Raw genomic sequence first — 16637 nt, 5'->3', positions numbered from 1 at the left:
TGTGTCGATGCATTTTAGCTTTAAAGCTATTTTACTGGTAAGCTGACGCCGAAACACTAAGCACTCACCAATTAACTTAATACTTATTTGCAACTTATCCACGTCCCCTCAAACTCTGACCTCACAATTGCTTCCCCTCTATTTGTCTGTTCTCTGCCTCTCCCAATAGGCTCTGCTGCTGCTGGCTGTGGCGCTGTGTTAAATCGGTGACTCCACTCACTTACTCAAGCTGAACAGACAAAACAAAGCACCTCCTTATAAACCACGCCCTCTGCCACTTAGAAGGACAAGGACAGCAGATGGATGGTAACAGCACCATTTGCAATTTACCTTCCAAGCCGCACACCTTCCTGATTTGGAACTATATCAATGTTTCTTCACTGTCGCTGGGTCAAATCCTGGAACTCCCTTCCAAACAGCACTGTGGGTGTACTGAGAGTGCACGCACTGCAGCGGTACACATAGGCGGCTGACCACTATCTTTGCAAGGGCAATTCGGGTTGGGTAATAAATGCTGGCCGAGCCAAAAACGTCTACTCCCTGTGAAAGAATATAAAAAAGCCTCCTTTTCCCCCTCTGCATGAATTCATACTGTTCACAAACTGTAACTTCCCCATATGTTCATAATGTATTAAGTTAACATTGCAATCTGCGGTTACACTCTGCCTTACTAGAAGAATAAAAATAGAAACATAGAAAATAGGAGTCGGCATCGGCCAGTCCGCCCTTCGGGCCTGCCAAACAATTAAAAAAAACATGTTTGATCATCAAATTCATTACCCTGTTCCATTTCGTCCCCATACCCCTTGATCCCTTTGGCATTAAGAAAGATATCCATCTCCTTCTTGAAAATATTTAATGGTTTGGCCTCCCCTGCTGTGGTAGAGAATTCCGCAGGTACACCACCCACAGAGTGAAGACATTTCTCCTCATCACGGTTCTAAATAGCATACCCCGGATCCTGAGACTGTGATCCCTGGTTCTGGACACCCCAGCCATCGGGAACATCCTCCCTGCATCGAGCTGTGATATTCTCCTTAACCAGTAATGCAACTCCCCCACCCCTTTTACACCCCCCTCTATCCCGCCTGAAGCTTCTAAATCCTGGAACATTTAGCTGTTAATCCTGTCCTTCCCTCAACCAAGTCTCTTTAATATGAACAACATCATAGTTCCAAGTGCTAATCCAAGCTCCAAGTTCATCTGCCTTACCTGTTATTCTTCTTGCATTGAAACACATGCACTTCAGAACACCAGTCCCGCTGTGCTCCACAACATCTCCCTGCCTGCTCTTCCTCTTAGTCTTACTGGCCTTATTTACTAGTTCCCCCTCATTTATTTCACTTGCTGCCCTACTGCTCTGGTCCCCACCCCCTGCCACACTAGTTTAAACCCTCCCGAGTAACGCTAGCAAACCTCGCAGCCAGGATATTTGTGCCCCTCCAATTTATATGCAACCCGTCCTTCTTGTACAGGTCCCATCTGTCCCTGAAGAGATCCCAATGGTCCAGATATCTGAAACCCTCCGTTCTACACCAGCTGTTCAGCCACGGGTTTAGCTGCACTATATTCCTATTTCTACAGGGAGTAATCCCGAGATTACAACCCTGGAGGTCCTGTCTTGTATAGGACTAGTCGACCCAATCGCTCCTAATACGTAAATTCTGCAATCCTGGGAATCAGCCTAGTAAATCTATTTTGCACTCTATCCACGGCAAGGGCATGCTTCCTCAGATAAGGAGACAGAAACTGACACAGTACTGCAGATGTGGTCTCACCAGGGCCCTGAAGTAAGACATCCCTGCTCCTGTCCTCAAACCCTCTTGCAATGACGTCTGATGTTGGATGCCTTTGCAGGAACATTCAAGTTGCAACAGTTTAGACCGTTTCCAGCTGACAGTGATTACTCCATTTCGGACAATCACAGCTGATTGACTGCTGACTGCTAACTTGACATGCACGGTTAACTGCTAACAATTAGAATTAGAATTAGAATATTACAGCGCAGTACAGGCCCTTCAGCCCTCGATGTTGCACCGATCATCTGACCTACACTATTCCATTTACATCCATATGTCTATCCAATGACCACTTAAATGCCCTTAAAGTTGGCGAGTCTACTACTGTTGCAGGCAGGGCGTTCCACGCCCCTACTACTCTCTGCGTAAAGAAACTACCTTTGACATCTGTCCTATATCTTTCACCCCTCAATGAACTACCTTGCAGCTTTTTTATATTCCAAGATAAATTCTAAATGTTAAGGCTAGATTTCAGTCTTACACACCAATTACCAAATTCTAAACGTCCCACTCTGTGTATAACACATGCAGCTAAAGGTACAGACTATGCCTAAAACCTTTGCCTTAACTCTAACTACCTTACAACTCGCAAAAGAAAATTGCCAGGCAGTCAATTTCAGTTCAAGAAGAAGGTCCTGATAACGGTGTCAATGGCAAATAAAGTTGAGCAATAACTGCCAGAGATGTCCACATCCCTCATGAAGAAAAGAAGCTCCTAAATGGCCTTGTTTTGTATTTGTTCTCCTGATCTTCTCTAGCGCATCTATCAAACCGCTTAAACATTTTAAACACACCAACTCGATAAGGTCTAATCCTTCCATATGAAATCTACTACAAACAAAGTTTATGCAACTTGTCTTCATAATGTAATGCTTTAAGCATTGTTGTCATTCTAGTGACTCTGTCCAGTACCACCTCCAAAGCCAATGGTTTTCTGAAGTGCGGTGCCCAAAAGCGACAACAGATACAACAGAAACATCACATCCTTCTGAGTTTTATATTCCAAGCACCAAGAGATAAAGACCAACAATCGATTAATGTTTTCAAGAAGAGCTGTTAACTTTTGAATATTCAGCCAACTTCTTGAAGAGGTCCTGTAGTAATTATTGTGAGGAAAGGACACAGACCTGAAACATAACTCTCTTGTTCTCTCCACAGATGCTGTTAGCTCTGCTCAGTATTTCCAGCATTTTCTATTTCATTTCAGATCTCCAACAGCCGCAGTATTTTACTTTTGTTTTGCTGTAGTAATTCTAATTGTTTTTTGATAGATAATTTGTGTAAAGTATGGATAGATAATCGTGTAGATAAAATTCTACTTTTTTTTACCCATTTTCTATTTTGCTGTTTCTATGCAGAGGATTATGAGGAAATTATTTGGATTTATATTTGTTTCCAATTCAGGGAAACCTGCACCTCGATTGGTTGGTGGGATGAACAGATGCTCTGGCCGGGTGGAGGTGCTGCATGGAGACCAGTGGGGGGCGCTGTGTGACCTTTACTTTGATATGGAAGACGCCAACGTGGTTTGTGAGCACCTACAGTGTGGGGCAGTAAACTCAATCCAGGGAGGAGCTCACTTTGGGAAGGAAACTGGTCCAGTGTGGAAGGAAAATTACAGGTGTCTGGGGAATGAGACGCGATTGTGGGATTGTCCTGTTTCATCCTGGGAACAGTTTAGCTTCTCACATGAAAAGGATGCCAGTGTCATCTGTACGGGTGACTCATCTCAGTCAATTGAACTGAAATACAGCAACCGCTCTGCTGTCAAGCATCATTGACTATTTCCACAGGTCTCTGATTCACTAATTTTGCAGACCCCATGCTTCCTTTGTCACTGAGATTCTGAGATGTGTTTGTGGGTTTATTGGTCTGAATTAAATTACAAAGGAATCAAAGCTTCACTCCAGTTAACATTTAATACATACACTGACTAGTTGTTAGTACTTCTCGTCATATAATATCTATTTTCGGGTAAATCTGGGGCATTTCTCATGGGCTATACAATCAGCAAGATGTTCCCAGGACCACTGCCATTGAATGGAAATGTTGCTCGAGCATTGAAACTGTTATCAATGTAGGCAGTTCAAATATGAATTATCATGGAATTCTCTGCAAACATCAGCTGTTTAATAGAAAACACTGTGAACTTGTTGCAAGATACATAGTGTGAGATAAATTTTAATTTCCACCACACCGATTGCAATAAAATGATAGTGAGTGAAGTAACTCGTTATTTCACCAGTGTGCTATGTCTTTGATTATTTCACAAACTTGATGTAAATTGCAATTCTCCCAGTTTCCAGGATTACATTTATCTCTCAGCCAGCTGCCTCATTTAACAGATTATCTGCTCAGTTATCTGATCACTGTATGTGGGACATTGCTCAATGCAAAAGTGCTCCCACGTTTCACAATTTAAAATATAGGTAATAAAAACAGTAAGTGCTGGAAATACTCAGCAGTTCTAGCAGCATCTACGGTGACAGAAAGAGTATCAACCTTTCAAATTGTTGATCTTTTAGCAGAACTTAGAGATTTAACAGTTTTTTTAAAGAAAGGGGGAAACAAGGAAAGAACGAAAGGAACGCTCCGTGATGTGGTGAAAGACAGGAGAGATGAAATGGTAAAAGCGACAATGCAGAGCAAACGTATGTTGGAATGGGTCAAGTAAAAATCACGTTTCTAGAGGAGGTGCAAATTGGAAGGCAAATATCGTCCAAAAAAGAAATAAGGGGGAGGGAATCTGATCTGAAATTGATGAACTCAGTGTTCATTCTAAAATGCTGTAAAGAGTCTAGTGGAAAGAGGAAGTGCTGTTTCTCAAACTTATGTTCTCCTGCATTGGAACTGTCCAGGAGAAAGAAGAGGGCGAGGTCAGTGTGGGAGTCCAGTATGCAATGAAAATGACAGCTTGCAGACTGAACAAAGGTGTTCTGCAAAGTAATCACTCCACTGTGTTTGGTCTGCCAATGTAAAGGAGACGCATCATGATCCGTCAATGCAGTAAATACAGTATACTAAATAGAAAGCAGTACAAGTCAATCGTTGTTTCACTTGGAAGCAGTGTTTTGGGGCTTGGATGGTGAGAAAGGTGGAGGTAACAGGGCAGTGGTTGCACATCCTGCGCTTTCATGGGACGTTCCTGTGGGAAGGGGTGTTGAGAATGATTGAAGAGAGTATCAGGGTACATTTTCTGCACTTAATAAAGAAATAGGAGGCTTATTGAAGCATGAATATTCTGAAGAGATCATACATTTGGAGTATTTGTTTGATGGTTAGCATTGCTGTAACCCTCTCAAGTCGTTTTTGTTGCGAATACAGTATATTACATTGAAAGAAGTACAAGGAGATCGCAGTGGCGGGGAATCCTCGGTTGAGGAAAAAGGAAGACATATCAGAAACGCTGTCATGGAAGGTAGCATCATCAGAGCAGATGCGTTGGAGACGGAGAAACTGGGAGAATGGAATGGAGCCCTTATAGGAGGTCCTTACACCCACTGTGGCTTTCAGGGCCCTCAACCGTGTCTGGCCCATTTCCTGCACCTCTACCCTCTCCCCTTCCCTTCCCTCCCAGAACAGTGAAGGGGTTCCCCGTCCTCATTTTCCACCCCATCAGCCACCATATGATTAGAGATACAGCACTGAAACAGGCCCTTCGGCCCACCGAGTCTGTGCCGAACATCAACCAACCATTTATAGTAATCCTACACTAATCCCATATTCCTACCAAACATCCCCACCTGTCCCTATATTTCCCTACCACCTACCTATACTGGTGACAATTTATAATGGCCAATTTACTTATCAAGTCTTTCGGCTTGTGGGAGGAAACCGGAGCACCCGGAGAAAACCCACGCAGACACAGGGCGAACTTGCAAACTCCACACAGGCAGTACCCGGAATCGAGCCCGGGTCCCTGGAGCTGTGAGGCTGCGGTGCTAACCACTGCGCCACTGTGCCACCCCATATCCAAAGGATCATCCTCCGCCATTTCCGCCACCTCCAGCGTGATGCCACTACCAAACGCATCTTCCCCTCCCTTCCCTTGTCAGCATTCTGAAGGGATCGTTCCCTCCATGACACCCTGGTCCACTCCTCCGCTACCCCATCACCTCATCCCCTTCCCACGGCACCTTCCCCTGCAATCGCAGGAGGTGTAATACCTGCCCATTTACCTCCTCTCTCCTCACTATTCCAGGCCCCAAACACCCCTTACAGGTGAAACAGCGATTTACTTGTACTTCTTTCAATGTAGTATACTGTATTCGCTGCTCACAGTGTGGTCTCCTCTGCATTGGGGAGACCAAACGCAGACTGCGTCACTGATTTGTGAAGACCTCCAACTGTCCTCAAGCAGGACCCTGAGCTTCTGGTTGCTTGCCATTTCATCACTTCCCCCTGCTCTCATGCTCACATCTCTGTCTTGGGATTGCTGCAGTGTTCCAGTGAACATCAATGCAGGCTCGAGGAACAGCATCTTATTTACCGATGAGGAACACCACAGCCTCCCGGACTGAACATTGAGTTCAATAATTTCAGAGCATGACGGGCCCTCTATTTTACTTTTATGTTTAGTTATTTTTTCTTTTCCCTTTTTAAATTTTTTTTGTTTTATATTATTTCATCTTAGTTTGTTCAGTTGATTTACCCACGGTTTTTTTTCATGTTTGTACTTGTGGCTGTTCAGTTTTCAGTCCGTTAACACCCTTTCTGTACTAATGCTTTGTCTTTCAACACACCATTACACATCTTTGCTCCATGTCATTCTGGTCAGCTCTTCTGTAACCTCATCCTCTCTACACCTTCTCCTTTGTTATCCCTTGCCCCACCCCCACTTAACTTGCTTATACCCTTTTACGTTTCGAATATTTGTCAGTTATAGAGGCGGGTCACTGATCTGAAACGTTAACTCTGCTTCCCTCTCCACAGATGCTGCCAGACCTGCTGAGTATTTCCAGCAATTCTTGTTTTTATTTCAGATTTCCAGCATCCGCAGTATTTTGCTTTTAATTTGCTATTTCTCAAACTTATGTTAACCTTCATTGGAACTGAGTAGGAGGAAGAGGAGGGAGAGGTCAGAGTGGGAGTGGAGTATACAATGAATTCTTTTGGGCCTCCTTATCTCGAGAGACAATGGATACGCGCCTGGAGGTGGTCAGTGGTTTGTGAAGCAGCGCCTGGAGTGGCTATAAAGGCCAATTCTGGAGTGACAGGCTCTTCCACAGGTGCTGCAGAGAAATTTGTTTGTTGGGGCTGTTGCACAGTTGGCTCTCCCCTTGCGCCTCTGTCTTTTTTCCTGCCAACTACTAAGTCTCTTCGACTCGCCACAATTTAGCCCTGTCTTTATGGCTGCCCGCCAGCTCTGGCGAATGCTGGCAACTGACTCCCACGACTTGTGATCAATGTCACACGATTTCATGTCACGTTTGCAGACGTCTTTATAACGGAGACATGGACGGCCGGTGGGTCTGATACCAGTGGCGAGCTCGCTGTACAATGTGTCTTTGGGGATCCTGCCATCTTCCATGCGGCTCACATGGCCAAGCCATCTCAAGCGCCGCTGACTCAGTAGTGTGTATAAGCTGGGGGTGTTGGCCGCTTCAAGGACTTCTGTGTTGGAGATATAGTCCTGCCACCTGATGCCAAGTATTCTCCGAAGGCAGCGAAGATGGAATGAATTGAGGCGTCGCTCTTGGCTGGCATACGTTGTCCAGGCCTCGCTGCCGTAGAGCAAGGTACTGAGGACACAGGCCTGATACACTCGGACTTTTGTGTTCCGTGTCAGTGCGCCATTTTCCCACACTCTCTTGGCCAGTCTGGACATAGCAGTGGAAGCCTTACCCATGCGCTTGTTGATTTCTGCATCTAGAGACAGGTTACTGGTGATAGTTGAGCCTAGGTAGGTGAACTCTTGAACCACTTCCAGAGCGTGGTCGCCAATATTGATGGATGGAGCATTTCTGACATCCTGCCCCATGATGTTCGTTTTCTTGAGGCTGATGGTTAGGCCAAATACAATGAATACATGGAAGATAAAGGTAAAGCTTGCAGACTAAACAACGGTGTTCTGCAAAGTAATCACTCAACTGTATAATAAAAGCAAAATATTGCGGATGCTGGAAATCTGAAACAAAAACAAGAAATGCTGGAATCACTCAGCAGGTCTGGCAGCATCTGTGGAAAGAGAAGCAGAGTTAACGTTTCGGGTCAGTGATCCTTCTTCGGAAGGGTCCGAAGAAGGGACACTGATCCGAAACGTTAACTCTGCTTCTCTTTCCACAGATGCTGCCAGACCTCCTGAGTGATTCCAGCATTTCTTGTTTTTGCAATCACTCAACTGTGTTTGCTGTGCCAATGTAAAGGAGACGCATCATAATCAGTCAATACAATAAATACAGTATACTGAAGAGAAAGCAGTACGAGCAAATCGTTGTTTCACTTGGAAGCAGTATTTGTCGGCTTGGACGGTGAGAAAGGTGGAGGTAACAGGGCAGTGGTTGCATCTACTGTGCTTGCCTGGGAAGTTCCTGTGGGAAGGGGTGCTGAGAATGAATGAAGAGTGCATCAGGGTGTCACAGAGGGAATGGTCCCTTTAGAATGTTAAAAGTGGAGGGAAGGGGAAGATGTGCTTATAGTGGTATCACATTACAGGTGGTGGAAATGGTGGAAAATCATCTGTTGAATATGGAAGCTGATGGAGTGGAAGATGAGGAGAAGCAGAATCCTATCATGTTCTGCGAGGGGGGAAAGGGTGAAAGCAGAAGTATGGGAAATGGAATGGACGTGATGCGGCCCTGTCAACCATGGTGGGTGGATGAGGAGATGAGGAGATTCCTCGGTTGTGGAAAAAGGAAGACATATCTGGAAGCACTGGTATGATCGGTTGCATCACCAGACAGATACAATGCAGATGGAGAAAGTGGAAGAATGTGATAAAGTCATTAGAGGAATCGTGGTGTGAGGAATCATAGACAAGATAACTGTGAGAGACACTGGGCTTACTCTTTATATTGGTTAATAGCCTATCCCCAGAACCAGAGACAGAGATGTTGAGGAAGGGAACGTAAGAGTTGAAGATGGACCATGTGAAGATGAGGGGGAGAAATTGGAAGAAACGTTGATGATGCTTCAAGTACAGGGCGAGAGCAGGAAATATCAGTACATGTGGACAGGAGGACAACCTTCAGTCCCTCGGGTCAGGCACCTGCTAGCATTAGTGACTGCAAACCAAAAGTGCTTCATTGCCTGTGAGGCGACTTGGGATGTCATCAGAAGCATTGTGGCAACGTAAACTTGTCTGTTTCTCTCCATATGGGATGAAATGAACTGTCATCTGTCAGGAAACATTTAAAGCCCCTGCCCCACCCTTCGGTCTCATCACTTATCAATAGCCGGTATGTGCCGCGCTCACCTCCAGTTCATTTTACCCTTGGCCCCCAGTTTAGTCAGCGGAAGCTACTCGGTATGTCTCCAAAATGTATTTACTGAGAAAAGGTAATGTTGAACAACATCTGCTGACAAGCCTTCTGAACGATGATGACAGAAATAGTAACCATTAAAATTAATAACTTTTCTGGTGGCAGTGAATTATGCTTCAATTTCACCATTGTGTTTCATATTGTAGATGAAAATTGGTCACTAAGGCTGACAATCAGGGGAAGCTGGTGTGATGGGCGAGTGGATATTTACTACACCGGCAGCTGGAGGATATTGCAGGACAGACTCTGGACCCTGAATGATGCCAATGTGGTCTGTACACAGTTGGGCTGTGGTGAAGCGACAGCCAGTTATAACTATTCCAAGGACGGAGCGAGTGAAGGACCCGTCTGGGTGAATGATGCCCAATGTGAAGGAAACGAATTGAAGCTCCAGAACTGCAGCTTCTTAACATTGAATTCGTCTCTCACTGACAGTGTGGATGCAGGGGTCCTGTGTTCAGGTAAACAAATTCTTCACTGCTTTTACAAAAACATAAAAGTGAAATGTCTAATCTGCTGAGAAAAGTGATAATACAGGTTACTTGTTCTTGGGTTTCTCAAACCAGTAATTTCACTTGGGGGCAGGGGATGAGGATGGTGGGCGGTGGGGGAGCTGGGTATGGATGGCGTGGTGTGCAGAGATAGAGGACACGGACACAATTAAGCAACAAAAGCTTTTCATTGCAGAACTTTCAATAAACACATACATCACAAAGAGTTTATCAGGAATGTAATCGGACACAAAACTGACACAGAGCCAGACAAAGAGATGTTAGAGTGGGTGATTAAATTTTTAGTCAGATGGTTGGATTTGAAGAGCCGGAGACAGAGAGATGTTTGGGGTGGAAATTCTCATCTGGGTGGTTAGATGGTTAAAGGCTAGACTGAAAGTTGTGGAGGATGGAAGTGGGAGATGTACACGAAGCTGGATTCCGAGAAAAGCAGAGCTCTTGAAATGATTCAGGCTGGAGGCGGTTATACTGATGGCAGGGAGAGAGCATGAAGGTGGCTGAACATGAAGATCATAATTGAAAACTCGACGCATTGGTGGCAGGGAAACCAGTGAGTGCAGTGGCGCTCCTGAGAGAGGCTTCATGGAGGACAGGCGACAAAGCTTTGGATCTGCTGATGTTTTTGGAGGATGCAGGATGGGTGAACACCCGGGAGAACATTGACATATTCGGTTCTGCAGACAACAAAGCATGAGTGAGCATTTCACCAGGAGATTGGCAGAGGCAGGAAGGGAGGTGAATGATGATAGAGGAGAGGTGAAAGATAACGGCTTTGTGATAAATAGAATATCGAATTGGAATCTCACCTGTGGTATCAAATCCGGCGCCGAGTTTGCAATCAGTCCATTGTACAGTATATAAGTGGAGGTAGTTGTGTGGGAGTTGATCTGGTGTAAGTTTCAGTAGGCTGTGTATAAAAGTAGACAGGTGTTTTCGACTAGATGCTTGAAAGTTCCATTGTGCAGCAAGTCAATGCAGGCATATGTTCTGGGGAAGTTGTATTGTGCAGAATGAACGCATCGACAGATGTTTATGTTTAGTTTAGAGATACAGCACTGAAACAGGCCCTTCGGCCCACCGAGTCTGTGCCGACCATCAACCACCCATTTATACTAACCCTACACTAATCCCATATTCCTACCACATCCCCACCTGTCCCTACATTTCCCTACCACCTACCTATACTAGTGGCAATTTATAATGGCCAATTTACCTACCAACCTGATGTTTTGGGATTGTTCCAAAGAACATTTATTTAAATATGACAGAGTGGAACTTACAACATAAGATAGTTAATGATCCAGATTTGATACCGATTGGTTACAGTAAGTATTTTTTTCGGACACAGTGGCATTCAATACATTCCATCGTTTCACGTCAGAAGTTTACAGTGCCGAATGGTTATTACACACTCAGTCACTGGACAGAGTAGAGTAGGTCATCTTGTTCTTTCGTTAGGTAGATGTCCAGCTCCACCCAACATTTATGTCCGCCGACAGAAGCCATGTGTCTTCTCCTTGTCTTCTACTTCTCTATGTGATGGGTCACATCCTGATTCTTATTCTCCAAAGTGCCTGACACAATTAGACCAATCATTTTTGGCTAGTCCAGATTAAATACTGGTTTCCTGCTCAGCCAGGAGGTCGACACATCTGGAGTTCAATTTTCCAGTGACAACTCCTGATCCTGTCCAACATTTTGCAGAGAGATCCTGTTTTCTGCCCTCTTTGTTCCCTCCAACAGTCTTATATTGATATAATTGGTAGTTTAGTTCATCGATATTTTAAAAACAATAGCAAATGATAATATGCCTCACAAGTTTCGTCTGCTCATTGAACATAATAGCAGCAGCCTGGCTGCACAGAGAGGTCTGCATATTCTCTGTTCAGAATTGTGGTTTATCTCTAAAATTACTCAAATGTCTTCATTGTCAAAGACAGAGCCCCATCCTTACAAAAGTAAGTGATTCTGTTATGCAATTAATATTACATTGATTTAGGATAATGTTATAATCAACACAACCCTAGAACATAGTTCTACACGAAGATACTGCATATTGCAAGGCTGATGTTTAAGGGCAGAACTTGTGGACGTTACATTCTCCAGTATGAATTGGAAGTAATTTATAGGGTGGATAAAATAAATTCTGGCCTTGCCAGTAACACCCACACCCCCTGAAAGAATTAAAAAAACAGAAAGGTTGGGTGACATCTGGCCAACTATCTGGTAATATAATCCTGAATGGATCAATCACATAAAGCATCATCGGATCCTGCTCTTCTTCGCTAAAACCACCCGTTAGACAAAGATCATCCAGGAAGGCAGAGAAAACGCGCAGCATATCTTCTCCATCATAAATCTTCCCCCTGAACCACTCCCCTGCCTCATCCACCCTCAACTGCAAAAATAAATGAGAGGACTCCTATACTTTTCGTCACAAAGTTAAAAATATCTGTTCAGTCGCCTCCACAACTTCGCTTTCTTCCCCAATCCACCAGGGCTAACTTCCTATCAGTTCCCAAACCCAACCCCACACCATCACCCTGAATTCGCATTTCTTGTTTCTCTCGTCGAGTCCTTCACGCTCTCTCTGAACCTATGCTGTTGATGAAATCCACGTCTTGCTGTGTGCGCCTTATTTCTACTAAGATACTGAACAGAGAAATTCCCTTCCTGGGTGCCATGTCAGCTGACAATATTAACGATTCTCTCTTTCATGTTCAGCCCCCTCGCCTTCAAATCAGCAGTCATCATGCCTCTCCTCAGAAAGAAACCATTGACCACCTGTCCATGCAAATTATTGCCCCAGCTCCAACTGTTCATACCTCGCCAAAGTCCTTGAATGTGTTGTCGCCTCCCAAATCCATGCTCATCTTTTATGGACTGCATGTTCCAATTCCTCAAATCAGATTTCTATCCACACCACAAGACCAAAATAACGCTTATCAAAGTAACAAATGACATCCTAACTGATTGTAACAAATCTAAACGTTTCCTCCTCCTATTTCCTGACTTGTCTACAAATGTTGATATGATTGATCATGAAATTCTTCTCCAACCCCTCTCCATTATCCCCTGGCTGGGTGGGACTGCACTCAGCTGGTTCTAGTCTTATCTGTACAGTCATAGTCAGAAAGTTACCGGCAATGGCTTCTCTTCCCGCTCCTGCAAAGTCACCTATACTGTCACCAAAGGATCTGTCCATTGACACCTCATTTCTCATTTACATGCTGCCTTTCAGTGATATCCACAAACAGAGCCTCAGTTTCCACTGTATCCAACTCTACCTCACATTCAACTCTCTTGAGCCCTCCACAGCCTGTACACTGTCAGAATTCCAGTCTGACATTCAATACTGCATCAGCAGAAAATTCCTCCAACTCAGTATTGAAAAGATAGAAACCATCAGTCCCCATCGCATGTTTCCTTGCTGCCAACTCCATTTCTCGCCACACCAACTGTCTGACTCAGGCAGACTGCTTGTAATCTTGGTGTTACATTTGATCCCGGGGTGAGCCTCCTACCAAATCTCCATATCTTCATTAACACTGTCTATTTTCACCTCCAGGACATCACCCGAATTTGCCGTGATCTATTCTTGTCGATTGCCCTGTTCCCACCAGACTCGATAATTCTAATGTACTCCTGGCTGGCTTCCCTAGTTCCAACCTCTGCAAATTCTGCTGTCTCGAGAACCGCGTTAGGGAACTGGAGCTGGAGCTGGATGAACTTCGGATCATTCGGGAGGCGGAGGAGGTTATTGAGAGGAGTTATGGGGAGGTAGTCACACCTCAGGTAAAAGAAGTAGGTAGATGGGTTACCGTCAGGGGAAGGAGAGGGAACCAGCAGGCAGTGCAGGGATCCCCTGTGGCTGTTTCCCTCAACAACAGGTATACCGTTTTGGATACTGTTGCGGGGGACGACTTAACAGGGGTAAGCAATGGGGTACAGATATCTGGCACAGAGTCTGTCCCTGTTGCTCAGAAGGGAAGGGGGAAGAGGAGCAGAACATTAGTCATTGGGGACTAGGGTGGAAGCTTAGAGCGAGAACAAACAGAATTGTTATCTCTGGGTTGTTGCCCGTGCCACGTGATAGCGAAGCGAGGAATAGGGAGAGAGAGGAGTTGAACACGTGGCTGCAGGGATGGTGCAGGAGGGAGGGATTTGGTTTCCTGGATAATTGGGGCTCTTTCTGGGGTAGGTGGGACCTCTACAAACAGGATGGTCTTCACCTGAACCAGAGGGGTACCAATATCCTGGGGGGGAGGTTTGCTAGTGCTCTTCGGGGGGGTTTAAGCTAATTCAGCAGGGGAATGGGAACCCAAATTGTAGTACCAGTGTACAGGATGTTGAGAGTAGTGAGGTCAGGGATATGGTTACAAGGACGCAAGAGGGCACTGGCAAGCAAGAACCTGGTTTAAAGTGTGTCTATTTCAACGCCAGGAGCATCCGGAATAAGGTGGGTGAGCTTGCAGCATGGGTTGGTATCTGGGATCTCGATGTTGTGGCCATTTCGGAGACATGGGTAGAGCAGGGGCAGGAATGGATGTTGCAGATTCCGGGATTTAGATGTTTCAGTAAGAACAGAGAAGATGGTAAAAGAGGGGGGGGGGGGTGTGGCATTGTTAATCAAGGAGAGTATTACAGCGACAGAAAGGACGTTTGAGGACTCGTCTACTGAGATAGTATGGGCTGAGGTTAGAAACAGGAGAGGTGAGGTTCCCCTGTTGGGAGTCTTTTAAAGACCTCCGAATAGTTCCAGAGATGTAGAGGAAAGGATAGCGAAGATGATTCTCGACAGGGGTGAGAGTAACAGGGTAGTTGTTATGGGGGACTTTAACTTTCCAAATATCGACTGGAAATACTATAGTTCGAGTACTTTAGATGGGTCAGTTTTTGTCCAGTGTGTGCAGGAGGGTTTTCTGACACAGTATGTAGACAGGCCAACCAGGGGCGATGCCACATTGGATTTGGTACTGGGAAATGAACCCGGCCAGGTGTTAGATTTCGATGTAGGTGAGCACTTTGGTGACAGTGATCACAATTCGGTTAGGTTTACCTTAGCGATGGGCAGGGACAGGTATATACCGCAGGGCAAGAATTATAACTGGGGGAAAGGAAATTATGATGCGATTAGGCAAGATTTAGGATGCATAGGATGGGGAAGGAAACTGCAGGGGATGGGAACAATCGAAATGTGGAGCTTATTCAAGGAGCAGCGACTGCGTGTCCTTGATAAGTATGTACCTGTGAGGCAGGGAGGAAGTTGTCGTGCGAGGGAGCCGTGGTTTACTAAAGAAGTTGAAGCGCTTGTCAAGAGGAAGAAGAAGGCTTATGTTAGGATGAGACGTGAAGGCTCAGTTAGGGCGCTTGAGAGCTACAAGCTAGCCAGGAAGGATCTAAAGGGAGAGCTAAGAAGAGCAAGGAGAGGACACGAGAAGTCATTGGTGGATCGGATCAGGGAAAACCCTAAGGCTTTCTATAGGTATATCAGGAATAAAAGAATGACTAGAGTTAGATTAGGGCCAATCAAGGATAGTAGTGGGAAGTTGTGTGTGGAATCAGAGGAGATAGGGGAAGTGTTAAATGAATATTTTGCGTCAGTATTTACAGTAGAGGAAGAAAATGTTGTTGAGAATACTGAGATTCAGGCTACGAGGCTAGATGGGATTGAGGTTCACAAGGAGGAGGTGTTAGCAATTTTGGAAAGTGATAAAATAGATAAGTCCCCTGGGCCAGATGGGATTTATCCTAGGATTCTCTGGGAAGCTAGGGAGGAGATTGCAGAGCCTTTGTCCTTGATCTTTATGTCGTCATTGTCGACAGGAATAGTGCCGGAAGACTGGAGGATTGCAAATGTTGTCCCCTTGTTCAAGAAGGGGAGTAGAGACAGCCCTGGTAATTATAGACCTATGAGCCTCACTTCGGTTGTGGGTAAAATGTTGGAAAAGGTTATAAGAGACAGGATTTATAATCATCTTGAAAAGAATAAGTACATTAGAGATAGTCAGCACGGTTTTGTGACGGGTAGGTCGTGCCTCACAAACCTTATTGAGTTTTTCGAGAAGGTGACCAAACAGGTGGATGAGGGTAAAGCAGTGGATGTGGTGTATATGGATTTCAGTAAGGCGTTTGATAAGGTTCCCCACGGTAGGCTATTGCAGAAAATACGGAAGTATGGGGTTGAAGGTGATTTAGAGCTTTGGATCAGAAATTGGCTAGCTGAAAGAAGACAGAGGGTGGTGGTTGATGGCAAATGTTCATCCTGGAGTTTAGTTACTAGTGGTGTACCGGAAGGATCTGTTTTGGGGCCATTGCTGTTTGTCATTTTTATAAATGACCTGGAAGACGGTGTAGAAGGGTGGGTTAGTAAATTTGCAGATGACACTAAGGTCGGTGGAGTTGTGGATAGTGCCGAAGGATGTTGTAGGGTACAGAGAGACATAGATAGGCTGCAGAGCTGGGCTGAGAGATGGCAAATGGAGTTTAATGCGGAAAAGTGTGAGGTGATTCACTTTGGAAGGAGTAACAGGAATGCAGAGTACTGGGGTAATGGGAAGATTCTTGTTAGTGTAGATGAGCAGAGAGATCTTGGTGTCCAGGTACATAAATCCCTGAAGGTTGCTAACCAGGTTAATAGGGCTGTCAAGAAGGCATATGGTGTGTTAGCTTTTATTAATAGGGGGGTCGAGTTTCGGAGCCACGAGGTCATGCTGCAGCTGTACAAGACTCTGGTGAGACCGCACCTGGAGTATTGCGTGCAGTTCTGGTCACCGCATTATAGAAAGGATGTGGAAGCTATGGAAAGGGTGCAGAGGAGATTTACTAGGATGTTGTCTGGTATG

Source organism: Heterodontus francisci, unplaced genomic scaffold (genome assembly GCF_036365525.1).
Source record: "Heterodontus francisci isolate sHetFra1 unplaced genomic scaffold, sHetFra1.hap1 HAP1_SCAFFOLD_62_2, whole genome shotgun sequence".
Lineage (NCBI taxonomy): Eukaryota > Metazoa > Chordata > Chondrichthyes > Heterodontiformes > Heterodontidae > Heterodontus > Heterodontus francisci.
This window is presented reverse-complemented; position numbering follows the sequence as displayed.